This window comes from Malus sylvestris, chromosome 8 (assembly GCF_916048215.2).
Source record: "Malus sylvestris chromosome 8, drMalSylv7.2, whole genome shotgun sequence".
In the NCBI taxonomy this organism is placed as follows: domain Eukaryota; kingdom Viridiplantae; phylum Streptophyta; class Magnoliopsida; order Rosales; family Rosaceae; genus Malus; species Malus sylvestris.
The window spans coordinates 15646978-15661883 of NC_062267.1; the positions used below are offsets into that span (position 1 = coordinate 15646978).

At 37.6% G+C, this 14906-nt stretch overlaps 1 pseudogene; it reads right to left on the bottom strand.

The window, feature by feature from the left end:
* Positions 1-13655, bottom strand: part of LOC126631402 (trafficking protein particle complex II-specific subunit 120 homolog) — a 37932-nt pseudogene extending 24277 nt beyond the window's left edge.
* Positions 13656-14906: the final 1251 nt, after the last annotated feature.

Below are 14906 nucleotides of genomic sequence, written 5' to 3' on the forward strand. Positions count from 1 at the left end.
AAAGTTCTTTATATAGTCACTTCTTTAAATGACCTAAAGAACCAAAAACCCTAATTCAACACACATGGCCGGCCACATAAGGGATTTGGGCTTTTGGGCCTTTGTGAATCTTTATTCATTAAATTGTCATACAACTTAAGTCAATGGACTTGACGTTCGAAGCCCATTGGGCCTTAAGGTCCAAAACTATCCCGAGGTCTTTAACGAACTTATTCGTTTGATTAATTAACATATTAATTAATCCTTGCCATAAATAATTAAACCATTTAATTATTCTTACTCATCTCCATTGTTTCTTCAATCTCCACCTTACACGGTGTACGATCCATTAGGTTCCTTTTAGCGAGGCAGTGGGCGATTAAAACTCTTTAAAATCGATTGTGAATTGAAACTTACTTTCAATTCTCCCTTTGGTGTTTATACACGTTTAGGGCTTCCACAAACCAAGAGTGACACCTTGCAGCATATCATGGTTACCCAAGCTAATCAGAAGAGGTAGAGAACCTATTCAGTTTAGGATTATAAATGCAATACGGTCTTTCTCTAATACAATACTCTTGACCACCTTGTTTGGTTTGATAGTTTATTCATGTCTACTATCCAATGTGATTCGTGTGCTTATATGATTACCTTGAATGTGATTTGGAACGACTTTCCTAAATCTCATTCATACTCTGGCCAGAGATTCTAAATCATATCATAGAGTATTCTCCCCCAAACGGTTTGAAGGTTAGAGATCCCTTGTTGCGCATTCACTTGCCTCCATAGCTAAGTGACTTAACCCCAACGATGCCGTGGACACCCGCGGATGGGGTGACTTTGACATAATCAAAGATGAAGGACTTAACCACAAGACAGCTGTGATGCCTCAGGTCAAAGGACTATTTTACATTATCCCAACCATGAGTTCTCATGTGACATGAATATGAGAACTCTTCGTTGATCATGTTCAGTGAACTCATTCTCTATTGAGCACCTACGTACTTGCCTTGATGTCACACACACCAATGACTCGAGACTAGTCACTCTCCCTGAGAAAAGACACAGCACGTACTGATCTTAACGGACTGTCAATGCCCAATTGGCAATCCTATGATCAGGAACGTTTAGGATGTGTCTACGAAAGAATGGTCTCATGAATCTAACTTCTTTAGATCGCATTCTCCCAATCACATATTCCTTGGACTTATCGTTTAAGCATATAACATTTATATGAGATGGCTCAAACAATAATCTTTGCCCTTGATATTAAACTAGATTAGTTTAACATGTGAAATGTCTGTAAAGTATCATCATATGATTGGTTTTAGGGCACATTTCCAACAATTATAAGGGTCACGAAAGTGATTTTCTATCATATAGGAAAATACTTTCTCAAACCTTCAACATTTGAGATTTAATTTCCCCATATAACATCCTTGAGATAGCCTTGCTATATCATTAAGTCCAATTTCAAGTGTATACTTCAAAATTGACCGTGTCACGTCTTGTCATTTTTGAGTAACATCTATGTTTTATCAAGTCTATCAAATAGACTTTATTCATATCTTGTTGCTCAAATTATGACATCACTCCCACTGGCCTTGTTGTAACTTAGCATTCATTCAAAAATTAACACTTACATTTTCTTGATTTGAATGCATATTGCTCCCACTAACTTGTCTTGAATCTATTGACAATCATTGAGATCCATTAGCTTATTTGATGATGTCTCAACAATTTTGGGACTATCAACAACTCTAGCTAACACAAGTTATTTAAACGAACATACACAAAAGAATTCCTTCTCAAGTAATTCCATTTGAAATGTGTGACTTGTTTTATCAAGTCTATTCATTTAAATTATATGGTGTCATACACCATACTTCAAGTTTTAGTCATACTAAGACCTTTAATGTAGTCATATAAGAATTATCCAAGTCTTTAGTGGAAGCATGGCTCCTACTAAGGATATAGAAACTCAACCATTCCTTTTAGATGGTTGATATAATTCTTTATCGAAACTACATAGAGCGTTATTGTTACAAGAGGTGCCGAATTTGGATTGTCTTGTTGTTAAACCATATGTTGTGACTCATTTTGAAACTATTCCCTTTTGTTTCATCAATTTGTCCATATGCTTTGTTATTAGCTTGTTCTCATAAAAGAGAACGGTGGACAACTCCCAACATATAACCATTTTATGCTAGGTTGACAAAACCAACATTCATAGACTATTCTTTAGAATGTTACACAACATAGAATTTTAATGTTTTTGAAGAGCTTGAGTCTTTTAACTATTAAAATTACAAACTCTTAATAATAGTGAAGTACTATTATTCTTTAGACAACTATAAACCAATCATATTCAAGTTTATATCATTTTCTCACCTCCCACTATTTCTCATGACTTTAATGAGAAATCACTTCATACATTCAAAATGTATAAATGTGGAGTATACGGGTAGAGGACATTGTGGAGTAGCTTTAAAACCTTTCAAGCTCATTTGTTTCAATGTCCACTAAGTCGATGTCTTGCTATTAAGTGACTAAAGTCTTTAAACATTTCATAGATTTAGACACATCATTCTTGGTTTAATCACTAACACACTTGACATTTTAAAACGATTTTAAGAATGCCCAATTAGTTGTTCAAAATTACTAATTGAATCAAGAGTGATCTTGATTATTGTGGTTAAGTGATAACCATATAAGAAACGTTTTTCTTTATTATTTATATCATTATAATGTGATCTTCCTTTTCTTCAAGAAAGGAATCTCTAGACCCTTTTCAATTCATATAGAACTCATATGTAGACAATTGGAACCAAATCTAAAGATTCATTGTATCCTTCTATGTCCTACACGAGAGATCTATCCATAATTGATAAGTCTAAAGTTTGGATATCGCATTACATAAGTGATATAAATCTTGTATCTCAACTAGGATACAACAAGACAATATTCAATTCATAACACTACTTTAAGGAAATAATATATTAGAAGGCATTTATCACATTACATTGATATGATAATTCAAACATTCATAATGTTTAATACAAAAAGAATTAGCTCTATACATTTAGAGACTAATTATATACCTTCATTTAGGCACCAATAGTGGTCTTCCATTATATGAAGCCACATTATAAGTTCTTAACAAAATAAGAAAGTTTAAAGACTATCTTTAAGTGCCTAACAAACTTCCTAAGTAGTTAGTAAAAATATGGTGGCCGAACCCTTCTCCAACCTTTTCCTTGTTTGCTCATCTTCTACTTGGCTCCTCCACCTATATACAATTATATAAGTGATTACCTCTTTATATCAAATATAAATATTTAGCAGATCTAACAATTAGAATTGAAGATAAGAACATAAACCATACCTTGTGGCTTGTCCTTTAGAGTTGCAAGGTATAACCTGCAATTCCTCTTCCAATGCCCCTTCTTTCCACAGTGGTGGCAAGTCCCCTTGGGCTCCTTTACCTTCTTTTTCCTCACTCCTCCTTGCGGCTTAGGAGTGGGTGACTTCTTCTCCTTCCCTTTGCCTTTGCCTTGCGGCTTGGCCTTGGAAGAGGATGGCTTGTTGTAGGCTACTGCAGCAGTCCCTACAACGTTCTCTTTCTTCATAGTCTTCTCGGCAGTTACTAACATGTTTAGTAACTCAGAGAGAGTACTATCCATCTTGTTCATATTGTAGTTCATAACAAATTGCGAGAATGAATCAGAAAGAGAAGCCAATACGAAGTCCTGGGCCAATTCCCCGTCAAGTGGAGTACCTAGGTTCTCCAGTTGTTCAATGAGTCCAACCATCTTCAGTACACGTTGATGCACTGGAGCCCCCTTGACCATCTTGGTCTTCACAAGTTCACTAACAGTGCTAAAGTGACAGTTGCGTGTCCCTTCACCATATAACTCCATAAGATAGAGTATGATGGAAGATGCACTGTCCATGCCCTCGTGCTGTCTCTGCAACTCCTCATTCATGGAAGCCAACAGATAGCACTTGGCTTGTGTATCATCCTCAACGTGCTTGTCATACTTAGCACATTCATCCTCAGTGGCCTCAGGGCCAAGAGGTATGTGAGGTGGAGCCTTATCTAGTATGTAAACAATCTTCTCCAAGGTTAGGAGAATCTTGACATTACGAAACCATGATGGGAAATTGTGCCCCTCTAGGCAATGTTTGTCGAGTATTTTCGCGAGTGTACTTCCAACCATATCTAAATACATAAACAATAAAATAAATTAGTTTGATTGTTGATTAAGTCAAACGATTCGGGTCTTTAAACCGAATGACACCACCCACCATTTTTGGCAAATTCCATATCCCTCAAGATGGAATCCGGGAGATTTCAAAGAAAGCTCCTAGTGGGTTATGGGAGGCTCACTATTACCAAGCCCACCTCACGATGATACGATGTTGGCTAGTAAAAATAATAATGAGAGGGTATGACTACCCATTCACAACAACCTCTTGTGATTACCCATCTATTTGGCCTCTAGAGAACAATGCCTCACAATGATATGATGTTGGCACCATTTCTCTTAGTTAAGTTTTGTCCCACCATGCCGGTTTAGATAGGGGTCCAAGTATGACCTCACGATGATACGATGTTGGCCACACTCGTTGCCTACCTTCACCACATCAAATGTTTAAATAGACTCCTCCTGAGTATAAGCACGCACTTTGCACTCCCCCATGATAGGGTGAAGGCGGTGTACGAGTCATAAACGATTGGAGCCTACCATGGTGGAAGGCCACGAAGAAGTGTTTAAAGCACCTCTCCGCTTTCAACTTAATATTGGATATTGGTTGAGGGATTTTAAGGTCTCATCATTTTATTTATTTAATCACATTAAAATAAATTGTGTCCTATTATAACTACTAGTCCAAAGTTAATGAAATTAGTAGCATATTATATCCCCACTATTCGTTTTTATAAAACAAATCAATATCAAAACATTTTTCAAAATATTGGAGATATATATAACTACTAATTGTGTTCATTATAGTTTAGTAGCGTATGATACTCCCACTATTTGTTTGGAGAAAAACAAATCAATATCAAAAACGAATTTTTCAAATATTGGAAGTAACTACTACTACTACGGTTTTTGCATTCCCTTGAAATTGGACTTTATAGTTATCTTAGGCTCTTTGGATGACCATGGACTTATTGGGTTAATTCAACAACGAGCCAACATTGTTGAATAAGATCTAGGGAAGGTTGTGTCGTTTTAATTACGTGCTTTCAATCCAATTAAAACATTTTTCATTGAGCCATTAGAAATGAAAGACAATCATTCATTGCTAATTAGGGCGTTGGACCCAATTAATCTTTAATCTTATGACAAAACCCTCTTTTAATTATGTCACCTTACCAATAGTTAAAGAAACTCTAGTCTAGTACTAAAGGGAATCAACTAATTGAAAGAAATTAAGAAGTAATAAGAATTACAAACCGATTTGTACAAATTCCTAAATATTACATATACTAAGAGGGAGAGAAAGATTAATGTCTATCATGACAAGGTCCAATTGAAACAGTAATTAAAACACATTCCCAAGGTTCAAACAATTTGAGTTTAGCACCCTTTCTCATAGCTCAATTATCGTTTAAGGCATAAGTCCATAGTCAACCATTTTCTAACTACTTAATCACATTAAATAATTAATTGGAATGCAACATGAACATTTAGATTTAGTGCATATGGGCATAATAGTATTATGAGTTTAAACAACTAACAAAATTAAAATAAAAAATTTTAACTTGTTAGTTAGATGGGGCCTAATATGCAAATATGAAAAGTTAAGGGTCAAACCGTAAATACTTGAAAGTAATTATCAACTTTTCAAAAATTGCAAAATAGCCTCACAAGTGGCTAATCCACTAGGGGTGACCGGCCATGTTAATGGGGATGGGAGATTTCTTACACATGCATTAAGTCAAATTAAAGTAGTAGAAACCCATGCTATTTCTTGCCACTTGATATGCTTTAAGAACTTTAGAGTAATGGTGATGGAAATTCTCCTAGTCAAGTCTAGGATTGATTAAATTTAGGGAAAGCTATGGATGGTAAGTTTATTATCCAAAACCATAAAACAATTTATGAACACAGAACAAAACCATTTTCACCAAAAACAAAACCATGAACACCAGGAACAAAACCATGAAGACAATTTCAAGATTTGTACATTCTTGGTGATTTTTCAAACCCAAAAAACAAAAGTGACAAGATTTAGATTTTCTAGCTTTAAAAGGATGTGTGAGTGTCTTACAATAAAACACAAACACAAGCCAAAACATCCCCCAAAACCGTGCCTACCCTATGGAACAAAACCCCAAATTTTGTTCAAAACTCAATCTTCATTCATGCATCCAAAACACTTTTTGCATGCATATCTTTTTCAACTCTTGATTCACATTTTTCAACATTTGAAAAACAAAAGATAAACATATTTAGAATGAAGAAATAATATGTCAAACATAAAATTAAAACCCATATGCATAAAATCCAAAAGGACACATCAAATATAAACCTTTGGCTCTTGATACCACTTGAAGGGAAAATAATGAGATTCATGTGGGATTTCTAGTGACTAGCATGCATATACAATTCAAAATTCATATACATACGCAACGGAAGCATGTTATCACATAATAACAAAGCTATAGTCATGCAAATCCCCTTCAAAAAGCATAGGTTTATATAAGATGCATCAAAACATTTTATTGAAGAACAAAGTGTAGGAGTAGATTTATACCTCTTGATCTAGACTTGAGACCAAGGATATACCACCTCCAAGCCCTTTGTTGTTGGAACTCCTTGAGCCTAGCCTCCCTCCTTGCTTCCTCCACCTTTCTAGAATGAGTGCTCCTTGGTTCTCCTTTAGTCTCCAAGGTTGAAGACCTCTAAAGATTCACACCCACTAGTGTAGTGAGATGGATGGAGGAATAACCAAAGGGAGAGAAGATGATTAGCTACTCTACCCCTTTGGTGGCCGGCCTTGTGTGTCTATTTTAGAGAGAAAGATATTTTCTTCTTTTGTTGAAAGACCACACAAAACCCTAATGAAACCTTTTCACTAAAAGTCCTTTATAAATGTCTAAGAAGTGAATCAACAACTTGACTCTCTCTCTCTCTCTTCAATGGCCGGCCCCTATGTGTTGTTTGGGCTTTTGGGCTTTTATCATTTCAAGTCATCCAATGCTTGAATAAAAGCCCAATGGGTTTGGGCTTAATGGGCCCATATTAACCCGAACTTTTCTTTAAGTCCAAAAACGATCTTTTATCGCTTTTATGATTTCTTTAGACTTTCTAATTAATCACAACACTTAATTAATCCAATTAATTATTTCCATCATCCATTAGTTGTCTTACTACAAGAGTGTATCGGTGTACAATCATTTTAGGTTCTAATTAGCAAGGCAGTGAGGTGATTGGCACCAATCCAATTGATTATATTTAATCCAATCACTTAGTGAATTAAAACTTACTTTTAATTCTCCTTCTTCTTTGACGACTACTTATTTAATCATCTAGAAGAACTCACAAGCCATGAGTGACATCTAACCATATATCATGGCTATCCAAGCTAATGTAGAATTTGTTCGGAGAACCTATTCAGTTGGAATTACAATGTAATTCGATCCTTCTCTAAAACAATACTCTCAATCATACTATTAGGGTATGGATATATTATGTCAAACCCCTAATGTGATTATTCCATGTTATATGATTCAATTGAGTCGTATAGGAACACTTTCCTTTATTACGCTCGATACTTCGACCGAAGATTCCCGAATCATATCTTAGAGTATTCATCCTCTCATAACGAGGATCAGAGATCCCTTGTTGTGCATTTACTTGCCTCCATGGCTAAGTGGCTTAACCCCAACTATGTCGTGGACACCCGCGGATGGAGTGACTTTGACATAATCAAAGATCAAGAACTTAACCACAAGACAACTATGATGCCTCAGGTCAAAGGACTACTTACATTATTCCAACCATTAGAGTTACTTACTTGACATGTGAGTAGACCTCCATGCAAGTACTCTTGTTCGATTGTGTTCAGTGAACTCATTCCCTTAATGAGCACCTACATACCTGCCTTAGTGTCACTACATAAATGGGATGAGACTTTCCATCCTTCCATTTGAAGAGGACATAGTATGTACTGGTCTTTGCATTGTCAGTATCCCTCTGACAATCATATGACCATGAACCTTTTTGGACATGATGATTATGTGAAGAAGGTCTCTGTAGTCTAACATCATTAGATTACTTCTTCCATCGATCCATTGTCCATGGATTCACTATTTAGGACGTATATCATTTATTGAGATAGTCCTAATTATTATCTTTGCCTTTTGATGTATGAGAGTCATCTATACACACATTCATTATCCTGAAAGGTTTCTTCCAAAGATTGACTTTCAGGGCATATCTCCAACAACACACCCATACAAACTGCACATGCAAGGAATTGAAGTGGTCCTCTCCTTAGCCTATAAATACATCCACCATTCCCCTTCCTAAGAACAATCTTAATCCTTAAAAAAAAGAGCTTCATTTACAAACACAAGTCCCTTGCCGTGAGCTCCATTCCATTTCATCCATACATTCAAACACATCTCCATACACTTCCATTTTCCATACCATGAGATCCATTCCATCCATACATCCATAAATCCCACATTTCACAAACACAAATACATTTTCCTTCCCTTGGCCGAGACATTCACCAATCCTAAATACATTCCTAACCTTTCCATATATCCATACACATCCTAGACACTTGTGCCGCAACAAAGAGAAGAAGGAGGAGCCTTGGACGTGCTTGCCATTCAAGTTGGATTGTTGGAGCGTTTTTAGGTGTTTTCATTCTTTTATTTTCAATGTCTAAATTTGTTTATCTTTGCTTTGTGAGTATGAGGAACTAAACCCCCCTTAGCTAGGGGGAATTCAAAGCCATGAACATACTTGCAATATGAATTGATTACCTTCAATTGTGATTTCATAAGTTGTGAATTCAATTTGTTTAACTGCTTGATTGATAACTTATTCGTGTATGTTTATTAAGAGTGCACACTTAGTTTGCATGCATGAATATGATGCTAGAGTATAAGGGAGTTTCACCTAATAGTTACAAACTTATATTCACAAGTAGTGGAGGTCGCTTATAAACGATCGCGTTAAATGAATTCTTAGCAGGAGTTTCATGCTCATCATAGTAACGAATACCTCGTCAATACTTATAGTTTTCATAATGCTTAATGATCTTTGATTGTATCTTTATTGTGCTGTTCAGAAAAAGTACTTTTGAAGAATGCTTGAATTGTTGTATGCGCTTTCCCATCCAATTCAATAACTTAAGGAGAACTTGAAGGTTAATTTAAGCGGACTTAATTAACCTGGGGTGTTGAGTTTCATGATTTATCGAAAGAACAACTGAAAATTGGTTTATGTGCAAGTGTGTCATGTATGGAGAAGAACCCTCTAGCTAGCCCATCATCCATAGTTTACCCAAATTCGTCCAAAACCTGTTTTAGTTTACAATCTGTTTGTTTTGTTTTCAAATTTGTAAAAATCAAATCCCCATTTACTTTAAAGTGTTTTATTAGTCAAAATCTGTTTTGATTTGTGTTTTTAAGTGTCTTGAGTCATGTTAGAACCTAATTTCGTCCAAAACCATCCCTAGAGTCAGTTTAGAGTCTAATTCATTGTTTTAAGCTGTTTTGAGTCTTTTAAACTAGTTTTGAGTCTTTTTAGTTTGTATTGCATCTTTTGAGTCTAGTTTGGTGTTTTGATAGGAGCATATTTATGCGACTTAGTTGGCTTGTTCTTAAGCATTTATGTTGTTTTTCTTTAGTTATTTTAGTGTTTAAAGTCATTTTCGTGCAATTTTAGGTTTAGAGACGAAGTATGCAAAGAAGTGTAAAAGGGAGCATTTTAGAGCAAAATTGAGCTGGAATGAAGTGTATGCTAATGGAGCACAAGGAATGGACGAGTTTGAAGGTCAAAGGAGCTTAAGAAATGAAGAAATGAAAGTGAAGAACAAAGAATTCAGATTTGGAAACCAAAGTTTCTAAAGTCGGAAGTTTCTATTCTTGGAGGTTTCCATTTTCGAGAGTTTCTATTCTTGGTTTTGGGCTTTTAGATGACCTAAACCCTAATTCCTTGTGGACCCTAACCCTAGCCGCACCTAGGCCTCTAGAATATCTTATTTCCTTGCCTTGCAAGGCATTCTAGAAGGCCCATCTCTAAACCCTAACCCTAGCCGCACCTTAGGCCTTATTCCCACTAAAAATCTGATTGTTTTAACCTAATTTCTGGTGGATTTGGGCTTCTAGAAACCCTAATCTGATTACCCTAGGGTTTTGGATGCCTATATATACTCATTATAACCCCTAGATCAGATCACGACCTCTCATACACAATCATTCACGCCAGAAATCTGCCCTTGCATTCTGCCGCACCTTCCCATCACCAAAGTCCCAAAATTCTGCCCAAAAATCATCCCTAGCCGTATCCCCATCAACCCTAAACATTTCCCTACCATTCTCCATCCATTCTACACCCTAAATACCACCCAAAACCTGTTCTAAACTTCTCTGCCGCAGCAAGGAGGAAAGGGAAATCATTGATGATCTTGCTGCCAAGTTGGAGCCTTCTAGGTGTTTTCTTTCTTTGGGTTTTAATTTCTAAATTTATGTATCTTTGCTTTGCGAGTATGAGGAACTAAACCCCTCTTAGTTAGCGGGTGATTCGAAACCATGTACATGCTTGCAATATGATTTGATTACATTCAGTTGTTATTTCATAAGTTGTGGATTCAATTCGTTCATCTACTTGATTGATAACTTATTTGTGTATGTTGATTGAGAGTGCACGCTTAGTTTTCATGCATGAATATGATGCTAGATTATGAGGGAGTTTCACCTAATAGTTACAATCTTATAATCACAAGTAGTGAAGGTCGCTTGAAAACGATCGTGTTGAATGATTTCTTGGCATAAGTTTCATGCAATTCATAGTAACAAATGCTTCGTCAATGCTTATGTTTTTCATAGAACTTAATGATTCTTGCTTGTATCTCTATTATGCAATTCATGTAGGGAACTTGTAGGGAATGCTTTGGGTTGTCGTATGCAATCATCCAACTCAATAACTCGTGGAAAAACTGAGGGTTAATTAGTGCAATTCACGGTTAATTTGGGGCGTTGAGTATTCATAATTTATTGGAAGAACAACTGAAAATCGTTTTGTTTGCAAGTGTGACATGTGTGGAGAAGAACCTCCTAACTAGCCTTTTATCCATCCTTTTCATCCAAAAACGTTTTACAATCTGTTTTGTTTTAAAGTTTCTGTTTTGTTTTCAATTTTCGTCCAAAACAAGTCCCCCTTTATTTTGAAGTCTTAGATTAGTTAGAATATGTTTTGATTTGTGTTTCTAAGTGTTTTGATTCAAGTCTTCACCCAATTTCGTCCAAGTTCTTGTTAGGTTCTCAAAACTGCCCAGAAAGTGGTTTTAGGCAGTTTTGAGTCATTAGGTTGCTGTTTTGAGTTTTGTATTTGTTCAAGTGTTTTAAACTTTAGTTTTGCATTCTTTGAGTCTAGTTTAGTGTTTTAAACTTTGTTTTTATGTTTTTAAGTCAGTTTTCAAGTGTTTAGCAATCCCTCCTAATCTCCGGTCTAGAACGATCCCTACTTACATCTTTACTACAATTTGACAAAAAGAGGGTTTAATTTGTGTGCTTATCTATTTCGCATCATGTTTTAAACTTAATTTTATGTTTTTAAGTCAGTTTAGAGGTTATTAGCAAGCCCTCATAATCCCTGGTCCAGAACGATCCCTACTTACATTCTTTACTACAATTGATACAAGAGGGTTTAATTTGTGTGTTAAGTTAATTTTCGCATTAGGCATGGCACTTGGTATTTGAGAAACCTTGTGGCTTCGGTTTCTGGTACAAGATTTGGGGGTCAAACATGGTCAGCCAATAAAGTTATTCTGTGATAATAAAGTTGCTCGTGATATTGCTCATAATCCAGTACAACATGATAGGACCAAGCATATAGAGGTTGACAGGTTCTTTATTAAAGATAAGCTAGATAGCAAAGTTATTGAGGTTCCTCCCATAGGAACGGAAGACCAAGTAGCAGATATTCTTACTAAGGCGGTTTCAAGTGACAAGTTCTCGAGGTTGCTAGACAAGTTGGGCATGTACAACATTTATGCACCAACTTGAAGGGAGTGTTGACTTGTATTAGGATTCCTACAATTGTGGGATTCCTACCATATTTGGTTTCCTATTTTAGGATGTAATTATTCTTTCCTTTATTCTGATAGGATTGTATATGATTGTATATATATCCTTGATTGAGATGAATACACAATATCATTGAAAAAGCATTCTTTCTTCTCACATGTGAATCCCTTTTGCCCATTCGATCAATCTAACATGTCTACAGAAATCAGTAAGTAGGAAATCTAAGAAACAAATAAACAGGGAAGCCATGAAAGTCTATTATGTTATCAAACACAGGTAGTCCTGCAAAAATCCAGAGAGTGAGCCACTACCAGTAAGGCACAGACACTGCCCTCCAATGCACCGGCATACCAGAAAAAATCTCCAGTCAACCTAGCAAGTTCTAGAGCAGTAGAGTAATGAGCATCGGCATCAACAGGTGATCCTGCCAACAAGCAATAATCACCCATTATCTTCTGCGCTCGTCCGAGCCTCCGCTTCTTCGCCTTTATAACCTGTCATTTTAGAGTTTTGTTCACTTCATCTTTCGGCAACATTGAACACAGGAATTCACATACCAACACTCCAATCAAAACACCAACATTTCGATAAATATATAACATTAAATTACTATACTATTGTAGTTACGGATTGAATTCTATAGGACACCAAGACATGAACCTCCTCTGAGTTGAGAGTCGCTTGAGAATCCAAAGGCGTCTTGACATTGGTCCCTGCAGGCTCAGCTTTCAGCACCCACTTCTCGAACTCCATCAGCAGCGACGCCGCGATGTCCTGCATCATCATCTGCGAGTGGAACTCCTAAGTTGCCAGATCCACCGGCGGAAACAGCATCAAATTCCCTCCTTTCTTGCTTCCATCCTCCAACTGTAACCAGACAATAAACAATAAATCCAAAAATTTCGAAATTCACATTCTCCTGACCTGAGAATCGGCGGGGCAGAAAGCGAAGCAGCGATCGACGAGGGCGGAGGAGTAGGCGGCGAGCCGAGTCGAATTGTTCGATGATGGAGTCGAGATCAGGGGACGAAGGGCAGTGGCAGATGCCGATGACAGCCAAGGTTTTGCGATTGGACTGGAAGTCCTCCCACGGGGACGGTGGGGCCCCGCCGAGGACGAACTTGAATCGGAGGTTGCCGGAGTCCCAGGGCTGGTGGGCGAAGGGGGACTTCTGGTGTTCAGTGTAGAAGGAGCTGATGGCGGAGAGAGGGATCGTGTGGTGGCGAAGCAGCATCGAGTGGTAGTCGAGGAGGAGGACGGGGGCCACGTGCCCGATGGGGAGAACGGCCACGCGGATCATGGCACTGGTTTCGATGCTGACGTCGGGCTCCATTTTGGCGGGCGATTGGAGGGTGCCGAGGGATTAAGTGTGGGAGCGAGAGTAGAGGATCGGGAGTAGGGGTGGGTTCAAAAAACCGAAAACCGAAAAAAACCGAAAACCAAACCGGACCGAGGCCGAAAAAAACCGAACCGAAAAAAAAACCGAACCGAAACTGTCAAACCGAACCGAACCGAATCTGGTCAGTTCGGTTTCGGTTTTTGAGGTTCGAAAACCGAACCGAACCGAACCGAACCGAATTATATATATTTAATTATTTTTTTCAATATTATAAATAGTTTATTCATACAATCATAACAAAACAAAACCTGTTGCCAAGTTGGTTTCAGGGAAAATTTTCAAGTTGCAGTGCAAGGGTTCGAACCCTCATGCCTCCAACATTTCAGAAACGTTTTTTTATTTTTTTGAGAAATCCCCTTTAAGTTAACCCTAGCAGCCACACCTTTTATTCATTCCCCTCTTCTCTCTCTCGTTCCCTTCGCAGCCGAGCCTCCTCTCTGTCTTTCTCAAACTCTCTGTCTCTCTTGGTCTTGAATCCCAGGCGACCCGCGACGGCGCGACGCTTCTCACTCTCAGTCTCTCACACCTCGCCCTCGCCGTGTGCTTCGGCGACCTCGAACAAGTGAAGGCGATGATCCTGATCCAAGTGGAGCTCACCAACATGGACCTCAAATCCATCTCCTCCAGGTCCTTGCCCGACCCGCATACCCTCCGAAAGTCCTCTAACCTCCTCGGCCCCAAAGTCCTCCAGGTATTGACTCCTCTCCGTAATTTCTCTCGTGAATTTTCTGGGTTCTCTTTTGTTGCTGAGAAAATAGATAAACAGAAAGAAAAATGTGAGCTTTCGTCTGTTTGTTTGTTGATTATCAGATAGCTTGGGTGAGAGATCCAGGAAGAGGCGATGGACCGATACATAATGTTGATGGCATTCTCTAAGTCGTTTTTATAGTACTGATCTAACAGAAGGTGCTGCAAGCACTGGAAAAGTATTTAAGCCATCAAATGAAGCAAAGGAGGTTTGCTTCTTCCTCTGATATCTATGGTGGTTTAGACTTTTGATAAATTTCCTAGTAACCGGTTAGGAAAACTCTTTCCAGTAAAATTTATATCAATGGTGTAGAGTTTTCGTTATCCTATTTGAGGCACAAATGGAAAAAACAATATGATCCGAAATTAGGACTATATTTGTATTCGATGCTGCGCGTCAATTGATTGCTCTTGGAGAAATTTGCACGCCTGTATATATTTCCCAACACATGTTTAAAGATTTATTGAGTGGTACGATACCTGTATTTGCAGTTTTCACGG